Here is a 22,550-nt window from a genome sequence, read left to right as displayed (position 1 = left end):
TGCTAGCTTTCATTATTAAATTCCTACTTTTACAGTATTTAGGGTTTTTTTTCCTAAACCTTCAGTTTTAATAACCAAGGTATTTTGTCATACTTGCAAATTTCCCTTTACAGAAAGGTGGCAGGCAGAGCATAAGAAAAGTCTTGAAAAGAAGATTCCTCCAGAAGCTAAAAAGCAAAAGTCATTCATAAATCATTCATCGGTCCTAAGCCATACTTACTTCTGGGATCCTGTTTCATGACTTCATGACTTGAACTGCAATGTCTACCATAACCACTGAATTTCCCTTCCCGACAGGTGAACATAACTCATTTTGCTCTGTGTGCTAGGAACCTCTGAAATTTTTCTTGGCATTTTAAGATAAACTGTCCCTTCAGGCTCTTACAGCCTCCTCTTCCCTTCTAATACCAAAGCCTCAATTAGACCATGATTAAAGACGATGTACTTACAGATACCAGCAGAAGGTAAAGGTTGTCAGTTTTATTACAGGTCAGGAATGTGTTTTTCTCTGTATTCTAGACTTCAGAGTTCAATGGGGAAATAGAATTTACTAATAGGCAAGTCAGATTTTCTCAACAGGATTCAATCTTGATTATCAATTAAACAGGCATAAAAATATCTAACCAGATGGTTTCTGCCAGTCAACAGAAGTCTTATGGGGAAGAGAACTTACACTCATTGACAGAAATATCTAACAGAAAACTAAAACAAATCCAACAGGAGATGTGCTTCACATGATGCTTTGAACTCCTCTTTTAAAAAACAGGAATGAATCTGTGTACTGCAGAATATTGTTTAACAGAATTCTTCAGCTCCATTTTCTCTTTGAATTTGTTTATCATGCTTCAGAGTGCTGATCGGTTTTTAGGAAAATGTGATGCGAAATTATGAAGTACTGTGGCATAGAAGCCAGACATTGAACTCCTCACTCCATTTGCATTGAGGCCCAGCTCCATTTATTCTCCTTTGCTTTTGACCAGTTTCCCTCTGCTTTCCTCACACTTCAGCTTCTGCACAGGTTCAAACAGCTATCTATTTTTTAATTGCCAAAGTAAACATTGCTTTCTCCCGCACAGTTCTTCACGTGGTTTCCTCACAATGACACCATCCCATAGTGTTTCATGCGCAACATTCATTTTTGGATCAGTAACAAGCTGAAAGTCTGGTAATGCGCACTCTCCTAATTTAGAAATGGAGCTTTATAACCCTGAAATATTGCAAGAAGCTCCACTGCTTGCCCTTCCATTAATTTGTTACTTACTGTGTTGGATTCTCATCAGCAATTCTTAATTGATGTACTCTGAGCCATGCCATCAAATATTCTCTATGGATCTAGCTGGCAATAATGGTTAATTTCTGAATTTTGGTACGTTAGTGATTATTTAGGTTGTGATTACTTCAGAGTAAATATATTCCTACATTTTGGAAAGCCCCAATAAACAGTGGGCATTGCTACAGATAAATAATATACTGCAATAAGTATTCTTATAATGGTAATGTATGATGCACAGCCATTTTCCAGATGCTACAGAACTAGTTGTGCTGCCAACAGAAGCAGCCAAATCCAAAACAAATCCATATGAGGAATTACTGTTGAACCAACCTCATCAGTGAGAAAAGCTTCTGCCACACAAACCCTTTTTCACCTTAGCATAATCTTCATAAAGTTAATGAAATGCAGCCTACCCCTGTTACAGCTGTAAAACCAAAGTAACTCCCATACAGGTGAGTTAGAACTGATGTAAAGGAGAGCCAGGACTAAGGATATTTTCCATCACGGCAAAGACTGATCTGCTAATGTTGATAGTGATGTGACACCATTGCAAAGCAGCCTGTGTGTGGAGCAAACACTGCCTGGCACAAATTCCACACTGACCCAAAAATACAACGTAGAGGCAGAGCTGCCATACTGCAGCTGTATCACCACCTAAAAGTTCTCTACATCTTCAAGTCTTACAGCACAACTGGCCCTGTTGGTTTGTCTGCAGGGTAAAATATTTCTCCACAAAAACAAAAAACATATTTCTCCTCAAGTTTTAAAGAAGTAGGCAAGTAGGATGTATGGACTTTAAGACCAGAAAGGGTGACTAGAACATCTAGTTTGACTTTCTTGAAACAAAAGCCAAAAGCCTTCAGACAAATATATGAATATACAATACAAACAAAACCACCAAGAGGAAGACTTATATCACAACCTTTCCTAATCACCACTTAGCTAATCTTTAGATTTTTAGTATTTTTAATCCTCCTTCATAAATCAGTACCTCTAGCTCCCAATTATTTTAGTAACAGGATCTCTGAGCTGTATCGTGTATAGAAAATTAATGACCTTTAAAACAGAAGGTTTACTTACACAGACATTAATTGCTATTGTAGTACAGATGAATAGTTAAGCAGGCCCATGAAACATTATGCTCAAGAACCTAATCCAAGAGAAGGAAATACTTTATGTAAATCCTTGGATGACAAAAGGTCAAATGCAATGAAGTTCCTATCAGAGAAAAAACCTGCTTAGGTCTATTTGCCAAGTACTGCAAACAGGTTAACCATACACATAATTAAGTTCTGAATCCCTTTATGGTCATATGGCATCAACCTGATTGCAATTACGGTGCCTTGGGCAGAAGATGTAATTTTAAGAAGAGAATCACTACTCTGGACAGGTTTTATAAATGATTCTCATTGATTATCATTTCCAATTAAAGGAAATAAGAGCATTAAATGGCCACTTTGACGTTGGAAGTGACCTTTCACCTGGACTATTTCCCTAATGGATGAGGGTTAAATTTACTGTGACAGCATCTAACAACATTTGGTATGGCCTCAAATTTCATGGTACCAGTATCACATCAGCAGCAGGCTGAGTTGGTAAGACCACGACATGCAGTGTTAGTATCCTAGAGAGTCAGAAAACCTAGGCATTTTCCAATCACCTACTTTACATTTCAGTAGCTAAAAGAATTACACACTGCTATGCTATGACCTACAACAGGTTTTTCAAAGGAATACACATTTTTCTCTTTTACATTTTTTTCTGCTCAATGTACCTCAACTTTATTAATTTCAGCTCCAAAATATTGGCGTTCCCAGTAACAACCAATAACCACAAGTAAGTAAATCACAGGTAACATCCCTCTCTCCAAACAAAGAAAATATTGTATTTCTAACATAGTACTGCCTCTTTCAGTTAGCACAGCCATGTGAAATTAAATATAAAAGCTCCAGTGAGTGATTTTTTTACTAATCCTGTGTAACACGTTTTGCAAAAGTGTCAAAAAGAAATATAGTTCAGTTGCTGAATACAGAATGGAAATTGTTTACTTTACAATCCAAACTTCTCTATTTACATAAAAATAACTTCACTACAGCAGAAATTTCAGGCTACAACATAATATTAATGGAGTTCGATTGCATATTATTCTAAATGGGTTATTTTACAGTCATTGTAACATTAGATCTAAATGCAAGACACAGACTTATACTTGCAGTATATTTTAGTGTACAAACAATATTTCAAAAAAGACTCACAGGTAAGCATCAGAAAAGAGCTTTTTTAAACCTACCACCCTCCTAAATCCTGTATTTGTATATAGGCACAAAACTCTATTTTAGTATTAATGTTACTTATCTCAGAATTACAACCTGATATTCACATGAGAATGACTGACAAACACATCCTGGTTGTAGAACAAGCCATGTATTGCCTTTGCTTTAGTTCTTCACTGACATTTTTTTAGTGTTCCTTTTACTGGGATGGTTTTGTTTTATATCGGTTTTACTGTCATGCTAGCTGTAACTGTACACTACACATGCCTCTCTACAGTCCATCCACAAAGGAAATGAATCATTACAGCTTTTACTTACAGGGCCTGACTTCTCAGTGCAGGCTGTAAGGTTTCCATCCTCAGTATCACTCAGCACAGGGGTGCTTCCATTAGATTGTGTTATTAGCCAGGAGTCCTCTGGAGAGCTCTGCTTCCACCGGAAAGTGCCATAAACATGAGCCGCAGTGAATGCCAGCTGGGAAGAGAAATGCATTGCTGTATCCCTTTAATGGGAGAAGTTGCTCCCCAGTGCAGCTGGCAAGCTGTTCTCAGGCTCCCCTTTGGAGCCAGCCAGAATACAGCAGTTCATGTTCACCAGGAATTACTTTTTATTTGCTTTCATCTTCCTTTAGATTGAAGCAGTATTTTAACAAATGGAATAAATTTTTTAAAGCTGCCTCTGCCATATGGCTGGGACAGTCTGCAGGCTTCTACTTTGGGAGGGAGGTGATCCCCACCACTTCTCTGAGCCTGAGGGAAACTGGTATTGATGTCAGCAGTAGCCATGAGCCTGAGGAACATGTCATTTACTCCAAGCAGCTCTCATCCCTCCCAGGGCCAGGGCTCCAGGAGGGCTGAGCTCCCTCCTGGCAGCAACACTGCCATGGACTGTGAAACCAGAGCTTTCACACCTTTGGTTCTGTTGCCTCTCCAGAGCTATCTGACCTTTTGAAATCTCTAGGCTTTTTCCTGAGGGCCTAAGAGGTAAGCACCATTTACTGCTGAGACTTACACAGTTCTGAAAGTCTTGGCTCCACACCAAGTGCCAAAGTGCAAGGGCATCAGACTTTCCTGCAAGGAATATCTTCACGTAACAGGCTCCTGCTCAGTTTGCCATTAATCAACATCTGGCTGTGAGAACCTGTCTCTGAGTTCCTGAAATAAGATCAAATCTGAAATTCTTCTAAGGAAATATTTTTGAAAAATTCTTTCAACCAGCTCAGTTCCCCCATTGACCCATTAACTCTCCGTCCAGTCTACTGGATCTGTTGAAGCTGTATCCTCAGAGATCCACAAAGAGGGACTGAAACAAATGGAGAGGAGGAAAAGAAAGTAGTAGGCAAAAAGTTAATCTCGACTCTTGTCCAGTGCCTAACGCTCACTTACGCTAATGGAGAAAAATAGAATAATAACAAACAAAAAACTAAAATGAAACCAAGGAAAAAAAAGAAGGGGGAGGGCAGGAAAATACAGAGAACTTCTCAGACTTTGAGTACAACTGGGTCATTGTCACTAGGCTGTGATTCTGTGGAGTACACAGTTTGAGAGACAGAAGACTGGGAGCACAAAGCAGGCCACAATAACGAGCAATGGCAGATTTGCATGTCAGGTCTTTCCACCATAGTACAATTAGTCTACTGATACTGTAGGCATGACTAAGGATGGTGGGATAAGAGAGTAAGTGATAGAGACAAAATGAATGATTAAATGGCCTCAGACCTAACTTGTGACCTCATTCTATCATTAACAGCAAAAAGCAAGAGAACTCTTGTGTGGATCAAAAACCTGGCAGGGTTAGCTGAGCGCATGAGACAAAAGAAATAGCACAGCACACTCATTCTTGGGCTGCCACAATGTTCAGTCTGCACCAGAGACACAGAAGACTCAGGTAGCATCTGGGTCCCAGAACACCCTCACTAACTACCAGGGGAGATGATTAGGCTGCTTCCAGAGATAAAAAGCATCAGCTGCTGATTAAGGAGAGCCAAGAGACAGCAGAGACACTCTCAGTCTGCTGCAGAGCAGTAAGCAACAAAAAGACTGGAATCCACGTGAACAAGATGTCACTCTCCAGATCTCTTATCCATGTAGCACACAGCTCACCAGGCTGAATGGGGACCAATCCAGAAATGCTGGTTAACTCTGCACTGCGGTCTTTCCCATGGTCTCCACAAATCCAACTCAAAAGCCTGGTTCTAGGCTCTTCTGTTTGCTCAGCAAAATACAGTCCCCTTTAGGCTTTAGGAAGTGTGTTCAAGAGGTGCCAGGATATGTCCAAGAGACTCAAGTCACCAGGATGTGGTAGCAGGTGAGAACAGGTAATCTTAATTTTCCTGCTCTGTCTGCTTTGCTTCTCCACGGCAATTCTCAGGGGCCCGTCCATTAGACCATGATATTAACCAGGAGTCCTCTGGAGAGTTCTGTCATCCCAGTCATTTGATTAGCAGCTACAACCACGAACAAACCACCTTGTCCTATGATGCACTCCCATTCCCAAGAACCAAGCATTATGCAACACTGAAAGTTTTCCAAACCTGTCCTATGTCATACTCTGGAAACCAGACAAAGGTACTTGCTATTATCCACATGTGTGGGAGAGACAGTCACCTTTAGAGACAAATTTGTGGCATTTGCTCTTTAGAAACAGTGAAATGCAGTGATTCAAATTCCTAATGAGACCACAAAAGAGTCTGCTGTGGTTTTTAGGGAATAAGCAGACATGATGAGATTTTGGAAGGAAATGGGCACAATTGCAGTAATCTGTACAGTAACAAGAAATTGGTACTTCAGACCTACCCAGACACAATACTGCAATCGAGAGATTGAACAAGCAGCTAAATATGGGGGGAAATTGGCCTCATCAATAACAGAGCTGCTTCAAACAAACAGGTATTTACCTTTTCCACCATTCTTTTTATTTTTTTAATCCCTACCATTGCAATTGGATAGAATCACAGAATCATTTAGGTTGGAAAAGACATCTAAGATCATGGAGTCCAACAGTTAACACTGCCAAATTGACCCTTAAATCATGTCCCTAAGCCTACCCTGTTAAACTCTTGCCCTCGGAGTTATGCAGCAACTTCAGTTTCCATCAGCAATGAGTTCCTGGCATGGCAGAGCATTTCTTCTGACTTACTTTTGACTTTGTCACTTTTAACCTTCACAGAATGCTCCTTGTTCTTCCCTGATGGTAGAAATAGCATTTCTTGCTCTGTAAAGCCTACACCTTCGTTGTCTGTAACCTTTTATCATCTCACTTCTCATTCATTTCCTCTCCAAGGTAAACAGCCCCAATCTCTTCAATCTTGTGCTATATGAAAGTTTTTCCTTGTCTGTTTAAAAACTGATTTATGTAAACAGTTAAAAACTTACTCTGTTAGCTTAGCTTGTATCTATAAATTAGCCATGCATATTAAATTTGTATTAGCTAGGTTTAACTGAATTAAGTGTATCCACACAGGATTTTTCATCAAATTCCTAAAGTCAGTTTAAAATGACACCTTTTGTTAGAGCAAAGCAAATGAAAGTGTAGTTAGGCCATAGCCAGTTTCTGATCCACAAATACTTCCAAGAAGAATTCAGACAGTTCTTCAGAAAGGGTATATTTCAGCAGACCCCTTAGAGAGTGTTATCTCCATTATCCTGAAATTCATGAAGCCCCCACGCATAGCAGGGAGTAATTCTTCTGAAATATTTTCCATCAGCAACACAGGGATTTGTTACAGAATTAACTTAACATGTTTTACCTTGATAGCACCTCCATTTGTGGGAGATAGTTTATTGCCTAGGCAAGGCAAAGTGCTATTAAACCACAGATTTTAATTCAGCTGCAAGTAAGCTGCCCTATTGTACTCAGAACACAACAGCAATATAATGAAAACTGCTATAAAAATTAATTCTGAAAATATCAAGTACAATCATTGTTAAGTTTAAACAAAGGATATTTGCTAGTTCATTCCAAGACTTAGTTGCACTCAAAACCCAATGAAAACTGGCTTTTACACATACAGGCACACAGAGACATTTGCCTATGGAATAGAAGTTTTAAATTATGGCTATTAAATGCATGGTATTTCTTAATGACAGCACTCATTATTATCCTTGTAATAATACATTTGACAAAGGAAGAAAAGAGGAATTTATCGAAAAGCTGCCAATGGATTTTAATAAAAAATACTTCCCAATAGAAGGCAACAACATCCTTATCTACTAAGCCACAAGTGCTCAACTATTTCTCAAGGAATTTAGAGGCACTATTTTGCAACAGAAACTTACAGAAAGTTACAAAGAAGCAAATAATTCTAAAAATCAAACACACAGGCCACCGAGTTGAAAGAAAGTAATTTCCCACATTAACATTCAGATCTATTATACATGCATACAAATTTCCATGCAAATCAGACTTCACTTATTGTGTATTTTGCCTTATTTAATGAAAAATGAAAAAGACAGAAGAACACCTAATCCACTCCATTTTGCCTATTAAGTTGCTGCTGCCTGCAGGACCCTGGTGATGGCATTTCCACTGAGGCTAATCACAGAGAAGAAGAGTGCACATAAACAAGAGAAAACTCATGCTCAGGTTAGAGAGAGCAGCCACCTGGCCTGTCTGTCACGTTCACCTCTATTCACACAGTAATTGCTGTACTCTCTGGAAAGCTGACTAGACCCATCATGATCTCAGAAAACTAGTTATCCCCTACTGAACCATTTTCAAAATTGGTAAATAATACAGTTAAGTATAAAAGGAAGGACTGTCAAACAATTCACCTTTAGAGAACTCACTTGCACAGAGTGCAGAAAATTGGCGAAAGCAGCTGAAATACACAGTCAGTCCTGGTCACTGCTACAGCTGCCGTCCTGGCAGAGATGCCCCTTCATGTCCATGCCATGTGTGTGTCCCTTTGACAGTTCCCTATAACCTTCATTCCTCTTTTCCCACAGGGAAATGTGCTGGCAGTCTCCTGCCCCCATCAGTTCCACACTAGCGGGACGTGCAGGCTGGATGGGCAGAGCTGCTGTGGGAAAGGCTTACAAAGAGCCCCATTTTGCTTCAAAATGCCTTCCTGCCAGCTCACTTCTCCTGTCTAACTCCACTATCTATAGCTTTCAAATGCTTCCCCTTCATAATCACACCTCCTACTATTCTGAAGACTATTTTCTGGGAACGCTGAACATATTTGTTGGCTCACTGGCCCCTAGCACACTGACTGCTCATTCAATAGCATTCACACAAGACTGGAAAAGACTTGTCATCCTCTTACTATCTGGCACTCTGTTAGTAGCTTACTACTGTTTCCCTCTGCAGTACAGGTCCAAATGGAATGTCAGACACAGGAAAATGCCAGCAAAAGCTCCGGTTCACAGTCAGGAACCAGCCACAGGATACAGTCCAAAACTAGATACACACTGGCACATTACCATTATTAACACAAGGTTTGCCATGAGTAAAGCCCTTTGTAATTCTTCTTTTTGACAGTGAGGACAGAGAAAATTAGAGTTATTACAGTATTTCAAATATCTGCTGGGTGATAACATCCTATAGCAGTAGCATTAGTCAAAAACTCAGGCAGACACTAGGATAAACAGATTCTCCTGCCTCCATTGCCAGGACTTCTCAGAAGAAAATTCCCACAGAGATCACACAACCTACAGTGTAATTGTCTCCTGGTTGCCCAACTATTCAGAAAAGGAAGGAAGGGATTAGGCCTGTAAGTCTTCCTGCTCACCAGCCAGGCTGCCAAGTACATCCACCACCCAGCCTCATTCCTCCTGCTGCCTGGCTCTGTGACTGACTGACCTTCCCAGACTGTGCACAGCCACAGCAAATACACCTGAGGCATTCCTGATGGTGCCTGAGTTGTCAGCTAAAATAATCACCTGGCTGTCACGGGAGCAACACAGGTAGGGCAAAGGGGAGCAGCTCAATGCGCATGATTTCAGTCGACACGGTAAACAGCTAACATATGGTAATTCTGAGGGGGTTGACACACTGCAGCAAATTATTAAAAAGCTGACACTCAGCTGAAAGAGCTGACACTTTAAAGTTACTCCCTAGCACAAAAGAGGAAAAATGAAAGTGAAATGTGACTGAACTGTTGTCTTGCATGCTCATATTTTGTTGACAAAATTATTTGTAGCTATGAATTCGGCCCTTTCTTAAGAGTGCCACCATCAGCTGCTGATAAAAAAGCAACCTGACTCCATTACAGATGTGTTACTCCTCAAACTGACGCTCCAGCAAGAGCAAGAGGACAAAGAATTCCACTCTTATAAATCTGTTGTGCAGGCTAAGGCTACACTATCAACTGCAATATTTGACATTGTTACACATCCCTTCTGAAAAAGACTACTTAGAAATTGAAATATTGTATTATAATGAAATACCTCTTATCAGCCTTGGAAAATGCAAGTTAGCCAACAGTTTCCACTTCAAAATACATTTCTTTTTTAAGGTCCTTCAAAACACTGTTCAGTTATTACACTAACACTTTATATCAACTGTCTATTACCAAAAATAGATTCAGATTAGGTATCCCCAGCACACTGGTGTTCCTTAGTTCTAAGACTGTTTTTGATACAGTAGGGTATGCAATTTTATACTGTTGAAATATTACACTTAGTGCTACATGAACATGTAAGTGTACAGGTCTCATTGTAGCAGCACTGTTTAATTACATAAAGGAGGATGGTACTTCTCACTCAAAACCTCAGAATTCCAAGACCTGATCACGCAAGTATGTAAGACTGCAGTTTTATTTATAGTTGCATTCACTTAAGACAATTGTCAGGTAATTCACATTAACTTTTGGAGCTTACATGCATCTGAAAACTCTCTGTAGATGCCATTTCATTTTAAAAAATATCAAAGCATTTTCCAGCACAGAATCATACAGAAATGATGTGGAAGATTTACAGCATTCTCCTGCTCCAAGGAAGGATAATTCCTAATCCCAAACAAAATCTCATCAAGGGACTTTCTAGAGAGTTTTGTGTGGAACATAGTAAGATTTGAACAATGCATGCTCAGTAAAATTGTAACTTTAGTAAACTTTAAATCTTCAGATTTATTTCAAAAATAGGTCTGTCCATGTTCCTTCCTTTTTCTTATTTTCCAAATCTGGAAATTTCTCCCAAAATTATACTGCTCAAAACAATCCTCTTATAGCTCTGAGGAATAGAAGTGAGTTTCAATTTCTCATTGATCCTATAGAATGTCATTCTCCTAAGTGTGTAAATGTAAGAATTCTGTAAGTTGTTAGAGCACTAACAATGCACTACTAACCCCATCTGAACCTGCTAATACACCTTCCTCTGGATTATTTTTTAACAATCTGTACTTCTCCACTCCCTCATGCATAATTTCTACTTGTAACAAGTTTTACTTGGTCATAAATCATTTTAAGTCAGTAAAATATAACATGCCTGTGAAAAATGTGGTGAAATTCCTTTGCTAGTAGGACACAAAATTTGTCCTTAGCCTACATGAAGTCAAATATTAGATCTCAGCTTTAAAGATGCTAAAGCACTTTTCCAAACCTTGTGTTTTTAAAATTTAACAATTTACTAGTCCTTTTGATCCTTACACTTCTGGGCTAATGCTGAAGTGCTGTCAGAGAGGTACAGTAATAGTCATGGCAAGGATGTGGTCTCTGTTTTCTGTTGCAGAGCCTGCAGGAGCACTGCCAGCACACCCTGGCACTGGTTTGGAAGGAGATCAGAAGAGAGGACAGTAACAGCCTACAGATGTGAGGTAAGACTTTGTCCCTCTCTGTGGCCAGCATTGCATTGGCAACCAGTACCAGCTGCACAAATGGAGTATGGGAATAGTATTTTACTATGGTGAATGTGCCTCCAGATACTACAGACCCGGCAGTGGCCTGCCACACAAACAGGTCACATTCCGTCATTCTTGCCAACTGAGGGAAAGGATGAACTGCCTGTTCTTCTTTTCTGTAACTTAGCCTTTAAAATTTATCAATAGATCCTATTTATGCATTTTACATTGGTTTGGCTTTTAAATATTAGTTTTATTATTTTTGCCTCACTGCTTCTCCCCCATTATTTTATCCACCATGATAACATAACAAGTGTTGGTTGGAAGAAGAGTTCAACACTTTCTGCCTTTACTCTGCACAACACATACACTTCTGTTTGTGCACAGAGTAGCTTGATGCATACAGTGCATTTCTGTACTTTTCATTTAGTAGCTCACCTTTTAAATTCTCTGCAGTGATCTTCACACCACCTTTCAGAGGTCCTGACCCCGGCTACTGAACTTCTGTACTTCTCACAGTGCTCTGGGTAGCTGTGACAGTCTCTGCCACAGATGTACGACAAAACAGGACCACACTGCATACTGAGATTATTGATACCACAGAACTGTGTGTCAACAGGTGTAACTGCTCTGACCCGAGTCTTAAAAATAGCAAAAGTTCTACCTATGACAGATCCATCTATAATTTTCCTTTGTGTAGGTGAGAAACAAGTCATCTCTATCAGCAAATAACAGAGTAATGCTTTAGGCCCCTGTTGACTGTTGTGTCACTGTGTTTTCCTGCTCCCAGTTCTTATTATCACACAGTACATAGTACATAAGTACCTGTTATCTATGGTTTTCTGACTTTAGTATCCCTAGTCTCTTTCAGTTACTACCATCAGATGTGGATGTATGACTAAGAGGTGTCACACTATGATCACAGGTAACATGCACAGCCACTTGTGAAATGCAGACTGATGTTGCAGAATGACAACTTTCCGCGGGCTTTGCTTGAATCTGCAGACAAACATGGACAGTATGGAGAGCTCTGGATACCAGGAATAATGCCAGTCAATAGGACAGTGTGACCAAACTGATAACCTGCTGTGAGGAGCTAAGTCTGACTCTAAAACAGCAGCAATTAAGTACAAGTGTGACTGCATCACATAATTGGTTAGGAAGACCTCAGTGACTGTTTTGTGTGCAGCAGCATGCAAAAGCATATGACTGTAAAACAACTGCCTGAAGAAAGTTGTTGAATCTTACCAATAGGCAGAACATACAGAGCAGAGAGCAGACCAGAGAGCCCAGAGCCTTTTTCCTGCCCTGAGCAGCATTTCCCAGCACACAATGATCCCAGTTTTGATGTTGATCTGGCCAATTGTCTCATGACAGTCCTGTGGTAAAGATTCCCTGAGACATATTGACCTTGATCACCTCTGATGCTCTAACCTCCACATGGCCTCTCTCTGAATTGATCCATCAATTATTTATCTTCTGCACAGGGTGTGTCCTCTTGACAAGTTCAAGAAGTGGCACCCTTGGATCCCATTTTAAGGTCAAACAAGGCTATGCTTTGCGTAAGACCACAACAGCACGTGACACCGCGTTAGCCACCTCCCTACTGTGGGAGGCAAAGTAAGTCTGACTCTTTGTTGCTGCCTTGCTCCTCTTGAAAACCTGCATGGCTTTCCTTCCCTCTAAGCTTGCTACTCCTCCCTTCTCCCTTTGGAAAGATATTCATGAGCTCCTCCAAACTTTAATGTTCTCTGTTTAAGCAAAAATTTCCCCAAGCACAAAACAGGCACCCTTTGACTACAGAACATCTGTGGATGTCTGTCTTTGAGGCCATGCCAGCAACCTCACCATTTCCCTGCATCCATCTTAACAGCCCTCTGATAATAGTGTGTCATTTCCTGCGCCACACCATGTGTGCAGGGATGTAGATGATAATGCGGATGCTGGCTGCTCTGCTTAAGGAAGAAGTCATTTTATCACTTGGAAATTTCAGCATGTCCCTGACATAGTAAAGTTGAAACATGCTTCCAGTTATAAATTAGTTCATATAGAAGCACTCTATAAATGGACTGATCTTCCTGAAACCGCTTACTAGATCGGGGAAAATTTAGTTTAAGAGCATATCCTATGATACTGGGAGAAATAAAAGAGGACAAAAAGTGGGGGTTATTTAAGTTCCAAGATCTTTGGGGAGATCCTTTTTAGCCTGTCATAACCAAACTAACCTAAATATTATTGTATCTATTTTCTTTGGCAATGACTTGCTGTTGCCATTTATTAGATAGGAAACAATAGGTGGGAGAAAGTAAGCCAATTAATTATTAAAAGTGGTTTTCACATACTTTGAAAGTCTGCATATCCTCGAAGAACACTCAATAAAGTTAACAAGGCTAACCAGGGCACTGTACAACGTCTGTGAAGCCTCAGTTGGGGTTTTATGAATGCTGCAGAATTCTGCTGTGTGCTTCCTTAACTCCACATGGACCCAGTGCACACTTCATAAAGCTCTTTTGCCTCAAAACACAATCCTTACAAACCTCTCTCTTCTAGCCCTACTCAAAAGTTGCTGCTTTCAATTAGCTTTCCAGCTACTCCCTCTCTGCCCCTCCGTGTCACTCCCTCTCATTCTTCATTCACCTGAGGAGCAGAAGTTATTTACAATCTACCCCCACACATCATGCTCACCTGCCCATCTCTGAGGACTTGCAGTCACCCTGCCTGTCATGTGTGATTCACACCTCAAGGCAATAAACTACTCTTTTTGAATCCACAGAAAAGCAGAATGCCTATTTATTTATACTATGTTGCATACAAAATTGCTACTAAACATAATAGCCACAAAAGTTATCTTTGATAGATACTAGCCCTTTAACTCCCTTTCCACAAAGACCTTGAGTTTGTTAGTTTGGATCCAAAACCAGACTTTCTGCTATGGTCTCCTAAAAATCAGTACAGACTCAGTAATAACCTCGGTGAGAAAACCATCACTGAGTAATAGCAAAAAAGAGATGTCAGTGGTGCTTGAGGCACTTGTTGAAATCAATTAACACAGACTCTGTGCTGATGGAACAGGCATGGGTTCCACAATATTTTCATTTAATTCTCCAATCAATTATAAGAATCTTTTGCAGAGGGTCTAGAACTAAAGGGGGAAATGTTACCTTTATTTTCCCTGCACTTCCTGATCACATTAGCACTTTGAATAACCTGTGTCGAATAGCTTTTTGGAGACAATAAACTCTGTAACCATAGACAAGGTGTTCAATGGAATGAACTCCAAAGCCCAGGAACACTAAGTGCAGTAACCAAGCTTTGTGGCTTGAGTCTGTAATTTTGATTCACCCAACACTTGCTTTTCAGTCAAAGAAACTATTCCTATTCTGCTTCTGTAACTAGATTTGTCTTCATATAATATATAACAAAAATAACAGCTGCATTTAAACACATGGAAGAAGACATTAGGCATGGAAGAATTACTCTTTTTCTAGTAAATTATGGCTGTCTAACAAATTTTATACGTGACTGTCCTTGTCCATACTATGAGCCAAATATTGTCTTGTTTTATCCCAGTTAAGATGCACTGGTTACTAGAGTTCCTGAAACAATTTATATTGCCCCTGTATCTCAGAATGCAATGTGAGGAACTGAAATAAAACAGAAAATTATGTTATAGGCAGAGGAAAATTTCAGAACCATGCATAAAGGATGACATTGAGGAAGCAAAGAAAGTACTGTAGAATATTAACATCTGCATTGCCTTTCAGATCCATTTTTTTTTCCTTCTACACATTTAAACACCACACTAAAACCTGATCTGATCCCTACTTTTATGGAAATTATTATCAGTGGTCCTGTTGTTACTTTTCCCATTTGCAGCTGTAGTCCCATTTTATTTACTATTTGGGTATTTTCAGAGAAAAGGTGTTAAAAAACAATAACTCTACCAAGACTGCAACTTTTTATACCATTGCTAGACAATTACTACTGGCAGCGAGTCAGTAGAAAAATCCACCTAGCACAAGGTGCTGCTAAATAATCCCAGTCACTGTATGAGCAGCATAGCTAGAGCCAGGCAGAGAACAACCAAATATGGAACCAAAGAAAAACTGAACCACTTCACACATCAGTAACTATACATCTCTCTTAGCTTAGGCAATTAAGTAAACTGAAACCTCAGCCTAGTAAAAATTGCTGCGCTGTAAGGAATCAGCAGAACACAGTAAGTTTTTATCACAGATAGAGATGGTCTAAAAACACTGCGAGAATCTAGGAAAACACTGGGAATAGCATGCAACAACATGGGCATTGTTCGTGTCTAGCTTCATTGATTATCCATTGTTTGAAGCCTCAGATTTGTTACAAGCTGGCACTCAGCTCTTGGCCAGGAACTCCTGTGAATACTGGGCTTTTGAGAACAAGCTCTACTTAAGTGGGAAGGATATGCCATGCACTGGCCAAGCTCTGAGCTGTCATATGCAGTCCTGAATAGGACTGCTTTCCAGTCTCAGCACATAGGCATGAGCACATACCACTACATCTGAGTCAAGGCAATGGCCCAACTGCTCAAGAGGAGATAACAAAGCCCTTCTCAGTGCTGCATTTTCGTCCAAGTAGGAATCCTCACAACCCTTCTGCAGCCAAGACCAAATTGCCTTTAACCAGAGAATCAGTTCTGTGTCTTCTGCATACAAAACTTGTGGTTGTGTTGCTGATGATTCGAGAGCATTGTTCAGTTCCCACCCATGATGTTCATTGTTTATGTCGCTGGATTTGTTACTCAATCAACTACATATGCACTTAATTTCACTTTGTACTAACTCTAAGCAGTATTTACTTTTCATGAAATCTCTCTATTACAATGAATATGTTTACCCCAGGAACCAGTCAGAGTGTGATCACCTTTTCAAGCTTCATCCACTTATTGATCTGTTGGATGAAAAATTTAAACAGCTGTAAGACTGGTAAACTTCACCAAAACATTTCTCAATTTATTTCAGAGGACAACTATTTTAAATAGCATATTCTTCTTTCAGAAATATCTGTATTAGGGGAAATTTTAAAGAATCATTCACATGCACTATCATGTGTGTTGTTTTGACACAGACACAGGAAAGTCACAGAAGTCAATTCCTCACTCTCCAACTTTATGTTTTAACATAAAACACACATTCTCCACATTCCAGATTCTGGGATTCAGTTAATTATCTTCTCAGTAGCTGGTAAAGTGCTGCATTTTGTATTAAGTGTAAGAATAATGTTGTCCTACTGTTGACATCTACTTAAGGTAAGATTTTTTCACATATCATAGAATCATAGAATCCTGTATCATGGAATCTTAAAGTGGTTTGTGTTGGAAGGGACCTTAAAAACCATCTAGCTCCAAACCCCTTGCCATGGGTAGGGACACTTTCCACTATTCTGGGTTGCTTAAAATCCCATCCAACCAGGCATGGGGCATCCACAACTTCTCTGGGCAACCTCTTCCAGGTGCCTCACCACCCACACAGTTTATTCCTAATGCCTAATTAAGAATTATCCTTCCAGTTTAAAGCCTTTCCCCTTGTCCTGTCATTCCATGCCCTTGTAAAAAGTCCCTCTCCAGTTCTTCTGTAAGCCCTCTTTACACACTGGAAGGCTGCTTAGGGTCTTCAGAGCTTTCTCTTCTCCAAGCTGAACAGCCCCAGCTCTCTCAGCCTGTCTCCACTGGAGAGGTGCTCCAGCCCTGTGGTCATCTTTGTGGCCTCTTCTGGACTCACTCCAGCAGCTCCATGTCCTCTTTATGTTGGGGTACCAGAGCTGGATGCAGTGCTCCAGGTGGGGTGCACAAGAGTGGAGCAGAGGGAGAGAATCGCTGCCCTTAACCCACATGCTGGTCATGCAGTAAAAGGAATTGCCAAAATATGAGAAAAATGTAATTTTGGTGATATGAAAATGATGACGTCTTGTTCCCAATATCTTGTCTCCTTTTGGATTCTTTGATGTCTAATAGAACATGAGTTTGTTATTCTTGACTTCAGATACTAACAGTTTTTCTCTCTCTTCTTCGCATCTGCTTAATTTTGTAACAGAGGCACAATCCTAGGTTCATCTAAGGATTCATTCTCTCACTAGAAAAAAAAGTGAGGCAGATACATGAAATGCATCAAAATGCAGAAGTAGACCTGCCTGCAAAGCAAGGCTTTCAGTTCATAATGAATTTCCTCTTTTTTATTTTTTTTTAATCTGAATTTTTTACTTAGTCTCCTCAAAGCAGATAGCTCTTGGGTCTCGCTCATCAAAACAGGTTAATGGCAGGCCTAATAGCTTTGCTGCCCACATCAGCAATACAAAGAACTAAAACCTCCTTTCCAGAGGCACCTGCCAGGCACTCTGGCTTTGGGCAGCCATTCCAGGAACATGTGTTCAGGAGTCTCCCCATACAGTCATGAGTTAGCCTGGCCCAAAGCTGTGATCTGGGAATGTGCAGGATAAATACCTGAATATGAAGGACTCAGAATGTCCTGGGTCTGTCGCTTTGGGTCAGGCTGACCACTCAGGCAGCCACCAGGCTCTGGGAACTCTGGAAGAACAGGGCGCTGACTTTGTTTCAGACCACTTCATCAGGAAGAAACTGAGCTATGCAGATCAATACCAATATCATGATGGTCCACAGCACAGATAGGAACAGCTTAAGAATAAAGAACAGGTGCTTAAAAGTGGATCTGAAAAAGACAGAGTTGATGTTGCTGGGCTGGGGAATGATTTCTGAAATCTTCTTACCAATGATTTAGACAAAGACGTTATTCTCTGGCTCTGTCCTCACTTTAAGCATACACTTGAATTTTTGTCTGACATCAAAAGCTCAGAATAGCAACAGCCATAAGTACAGTTTTCTGCCATATCTGTGTGGTGAAGAATTCGTCCATCTATCCATACAATGGCATGACCTTGACTATTCATGCCTGCATTACATCTTGGCAGAACCATAGCCCATGATACACTTGGCACAAAGCCTTTAGTACTTGGAAACTCCAACTAATACAAGGTGGTGCATTTTACACTATTATCAGGAGAAGCTGCTACCATAAGCAACCAGTAGTGTTGTCTATTTCTGCTTTCTTCATCCCACACACCCTATACTGGTTCCTCATAGCCATTATTGATTTCAGTTTTAGTTTTTGGTTCTTAACTTGTGATTGCTCAGTGGGATGGGTCCAGATTATCTGGCAAAAGAAAACTCAATCAAATCTCCAAGAAACATGACAGTGGTTGACAACTCCTCTTCTGTTCACAACGGAACTGCCTAAGGTAAGATAAGCACATCTGATCTGAGACTGGAGTGATCTACCCCCTGAAAGAATCCCCACCATCTGCTTCAAGCATAAACTGCATTTCTTGCGCCTTCTCTCTCTAAATGTAAACACACAGTAACATTTGGCTTTCCAAATCAAACATAACTAAATACATAAGAGAAACTATTAAAAAAGAATTCCCCTGAAGTGTCTCCCACTATTCCTGACCTACTGCTTGTGGAGGATGAGTGAACAAGCACTGCATAGTTGATAGGAGTATTCTTGTAAATATGCTAGCAGAAGGCTTTCAGAGACTGATGATCAGATCATGTATACAGCAGAACAGAATTCCCAAGTTAATACCAAGTGCCTTTTCCCAAAGCACTCAGCTTTTCCCCTCTAGAAGTTCACACCTGGGTGCCACTATCACACAGCACTATCACAGGTGAGTATCCTGGGAAATAACATACAAAAAGCCCACAAAACACCTCAGAACTCTTGCATCAAACACTGGTGAATTGGTTGTGAACCAGAATACAATGTAACCAGCCCACACAAGCTTGGTTTTGCTATAACCTCGGTGTGCTCATTTCCATATAAATACGCAGAAAGTTCTTTGCTTTGGAGCCACTTCGCAGATGGTTTTATATCTGGAATGTAGGTATAAAGTGAAAGCTCTGGAGGTGCTTGTAGATCATTTGTGCTAAATGATTTGCGCATACCAGAGAGATGCAGAAGTCCTCCTCAGTATGAAATGTTACATTACCAAATCCATACCTCAGACCAACTTCTGGACAACTTGGGGGCTTTGGAAAATTAAAACATTGTAATAGATTGTCTGTAGCCAAGGGCTTGAAAGTCCTAATGCAAGGCTCAGGGTATCACCTCTGGGAAAACTCTACCCATCCTGAGCTGTGAGCTGTCATAAACCTCACCCACAGTCACCAGTTTGCAAAGGAACTGCAAAGCTGCCTTCTACTCCCAAAGTGCTCCGTACGCTGATCCTTGTAAAGATGCAATCATTCCAAGATAAGCTGGAAAGAATCCTTGGTACAATTTAGGGGCCTGGATCTGTTGGCACCGAGTCATGGAGTAGCAAGATGGTGTGACAATCCACCCACACAACCTGTCACAGGCATCAGCTGCACCTCCAGCCAGGAATGAACAGCCAGGATTGCAGGTTGTTCTCTCCCCCAGTCACTCACTTTGCCCTACTGGAGAATGTCAACATGCTTCTGTATATAGGATTAGACCTATATGCTTTTAACTAAAATAACAGAAAACATTGTAGGAGTGTTGAAAAATATTTTATGATGTGTTTTGCTTTAAGACAAAAAAATAGTATCCATATAGAGTCAGCCTATTAGCTTTCTAAATCTTGCACTCTACTATTTGTGCTTTGCTTTCTCCCACCCAAATGGCAACTAGGCTTTAAAGTACCAAGTACTGTATACTTAATAAATTATAAAGTCAAGCATCATATTTTCTATTCTCATACCTCAGTCAGAGATGGTCTCAACAGAAAGATATATGAGAAGTAACCTAGGTCTTCCTCCAACAAAGCACTTAAGCACACACTTCAGCACGTCAGCATCCCAGCTGAAGACAGTGGGATATATTTCAAGTTACACACGTTTCAAAATTTTATTGAAGCTCAATGACAAAGAAACTAACAGCAGAGAAAAAACCTTTAGTATCCGTATAAATGAGACTACAGTAGTATCTTCTACTGAAATTCCACAGACTTAGGAAAATACTTGCTTTGGTTAATTCAATGTTCCTTTTGGAGGCAGTGACAAAAAATACTTTTATTAGAACATAAATTTGACCCAGTTCCTTTTAGATGGAACTTTTTTATGTCCACTAGAAATGGAGCTCAATGATTAAATATGAGATTTTTTTATAATTGAAGCATGATCCCAAAAAGCAAATCTGACAGTGAAATCATGAGACACTGCAAGATCTTAATATTTAGGCAGTCATAATTATACATTGTCAGGAATCCAAGTTCTAATGTCCTTTACAATTTCCATGTAGAACGCTGACACTTCTAGCATGTATCAGTGCACCTTGGAAGTTTGTATAAGGGCCAAGAGAATGGTAGTACAGTTATTTCAATCAATTTAGAAAGTTCTTAGATGATATTTCCAGAAATGCTTGAATTCAGTTTTGTAGTTGACTTGAGTTTTTTTCACAATAGTGTTGGGTTTTACTATCAGTCTAATGGTTTTTCCCCTTCTCATTATATTTCTATTGCCAGTACTTTACCAGATATCTGAAATAGCTCTGCACTAATAAGAAGTACTGGTTGTCCTGGGACAGCATCCAGAAAAGATACATACATTTAGGGAGGTTTGAAATATCACAGCACATCCCAAAAATACAAGCTAGTCATTGCAACAACCTTGGCAATGGCAAACTTGGAAAAGCTAATAGTGGAATTAAAAAGGATGAATATATCACAGTACTTTAGCAAGGCTATAGATCAAAAACCAAAAAAAAAGGTAGTACTTTTGTTTACATGTCCAGAAAAGGCCAGCAGATACAGAATAAAAGAGTGCAATCCTGAGTCGTCTAAATACATTAATTAGCCACACCACAGAGAATCAAGCCTTCTTTGGTGTTCATTCACCTTGAGTCACACCTTCTTTGCCTTCCTCATGTCCATGATTGGTAAAACATTAGACTGTGTGGTACATCAGCAAGTAATTATTGAACATGGATTTCTGCTGATGGCAGGGTTTTAAAATTCTAGAGGCAGTGGCAAAACAAAGTCATTTAAATGGCAACCTTGGCTCTACGTTTTAATTATTTTGAAATAAAATAATTTTAAGTTTAGTAAGTAGCACAGTGCAAGGAAAGGGATCCTAGAAACAAATCACACACACACACAAATCATTCAGCTAGGTACAGTAACATGCAGTCACGACAGAATTAAATATTCATAAACTCAAAGGAGATGGAATTCTGTGCTCATCTATCACAATATGTAAACCACCAGTTACCATTTTAAAAATAAAGCCCTTGCATCCACCCTCTTAAACTGTACAGGCCCTGTTTAAATGATCCAGCGTCAATACCCTCTTTTAATTAAAACAATAGCACAGATTTTACCGAACAGTAACAAGCCCAAAAGTGTAGGAGGTGAATGCTGAAAACTCGGAGTCTACATTTAAAAATACAATTTTTAAAAAATACAACATAAGAAATCTTTCTCATGACAACTGGAGCTCTAGTCATGCAAATATGTGGTGTGACATAGTTGTTGCATTGATTTATTGCATTGCTCGCTTACATTCCTTCATTGTGTTACTGTTCTCTTACACATTTGTAACAAAACCAAACTATAGTAAAACTAGTTGAAGAAACACAGCTCAAATCCAGTACATGCCAACATTTCTTTTTTACGTTACTCTAGGATTATAATCTGTTTGGGGGTATCTGTGCATTCAGACAATTACTCGGATTTCAATAAAATATAAACGGATGTGTTTTACAGTCTAGCACACAGGGATCACACCTCGCAACCATCACCGAATTACGATGAAACTTACACATTAACCAGTCTCTGCCTGTCACAGACCTACAGACACAGCAGAATTCATCGGCTTCAGTTTAGCAACCCCATGCCGAGAAAAATGAATGAACACAGTGCCCACAGACAAAAGCACTGATCAATGCACTCCGCTGACATTATCTTAATGGCAACCTTTTTCCATCCCATCCTCCCTACTTTCCGATTCTCCCAGCAGCAGACACATCCGCACCAAAGGGTGCGATCTGACCCATTTCTCGCTCAACTCCGTCACCCGCAGGTTCTCACTCGGCAGCGAGCAGCCGTACCCCGGTCCGCAATGACACAGCAGGGCTGGAGGGACACAGCGCCCGGGCTCCTTCCCCCAAGTGACTCGCCCCTCGCCGCCGGCTGGGAGTCGAGGCGAGGCGCGGGGAGGG

General features: G+C 40.2%; 1 protein-coding gene across 1 annotated transcript in view; it reads right to left on the bottom strand.

The window, feature by feature from the left end:
* The window catches only part of RBMS3 (RNA binding motif single stranded interacting protein 3), a 692,310-nt gene that overhangs the window by 668,898 nt on the left and 862 nt on the right, over positions 1-22,550 (bottom strand). The gene's annotated exons all lie outside the window — the stretch shown is intronic.

This window comes from Geospiza fortis, unplaced genomic scaffold (assembly GCF_000277835.1).
Source record: "Geospiza fortis unplaced genomic scaffold, GeoFor_1.0 scaffold231, whole genome shotgun sequence".
Lineage (NCBI taxonomy): Eukaryota > Metazoa > Chordata > Aves > Passeriformes > Thraupidae > Geospiza > Geospiza fortis.
The sequence above is the reverse complement of the archived record's forward strand: the minus strand, read 5'-3'. Positions and strand labels throughout refer to the sequence as shown.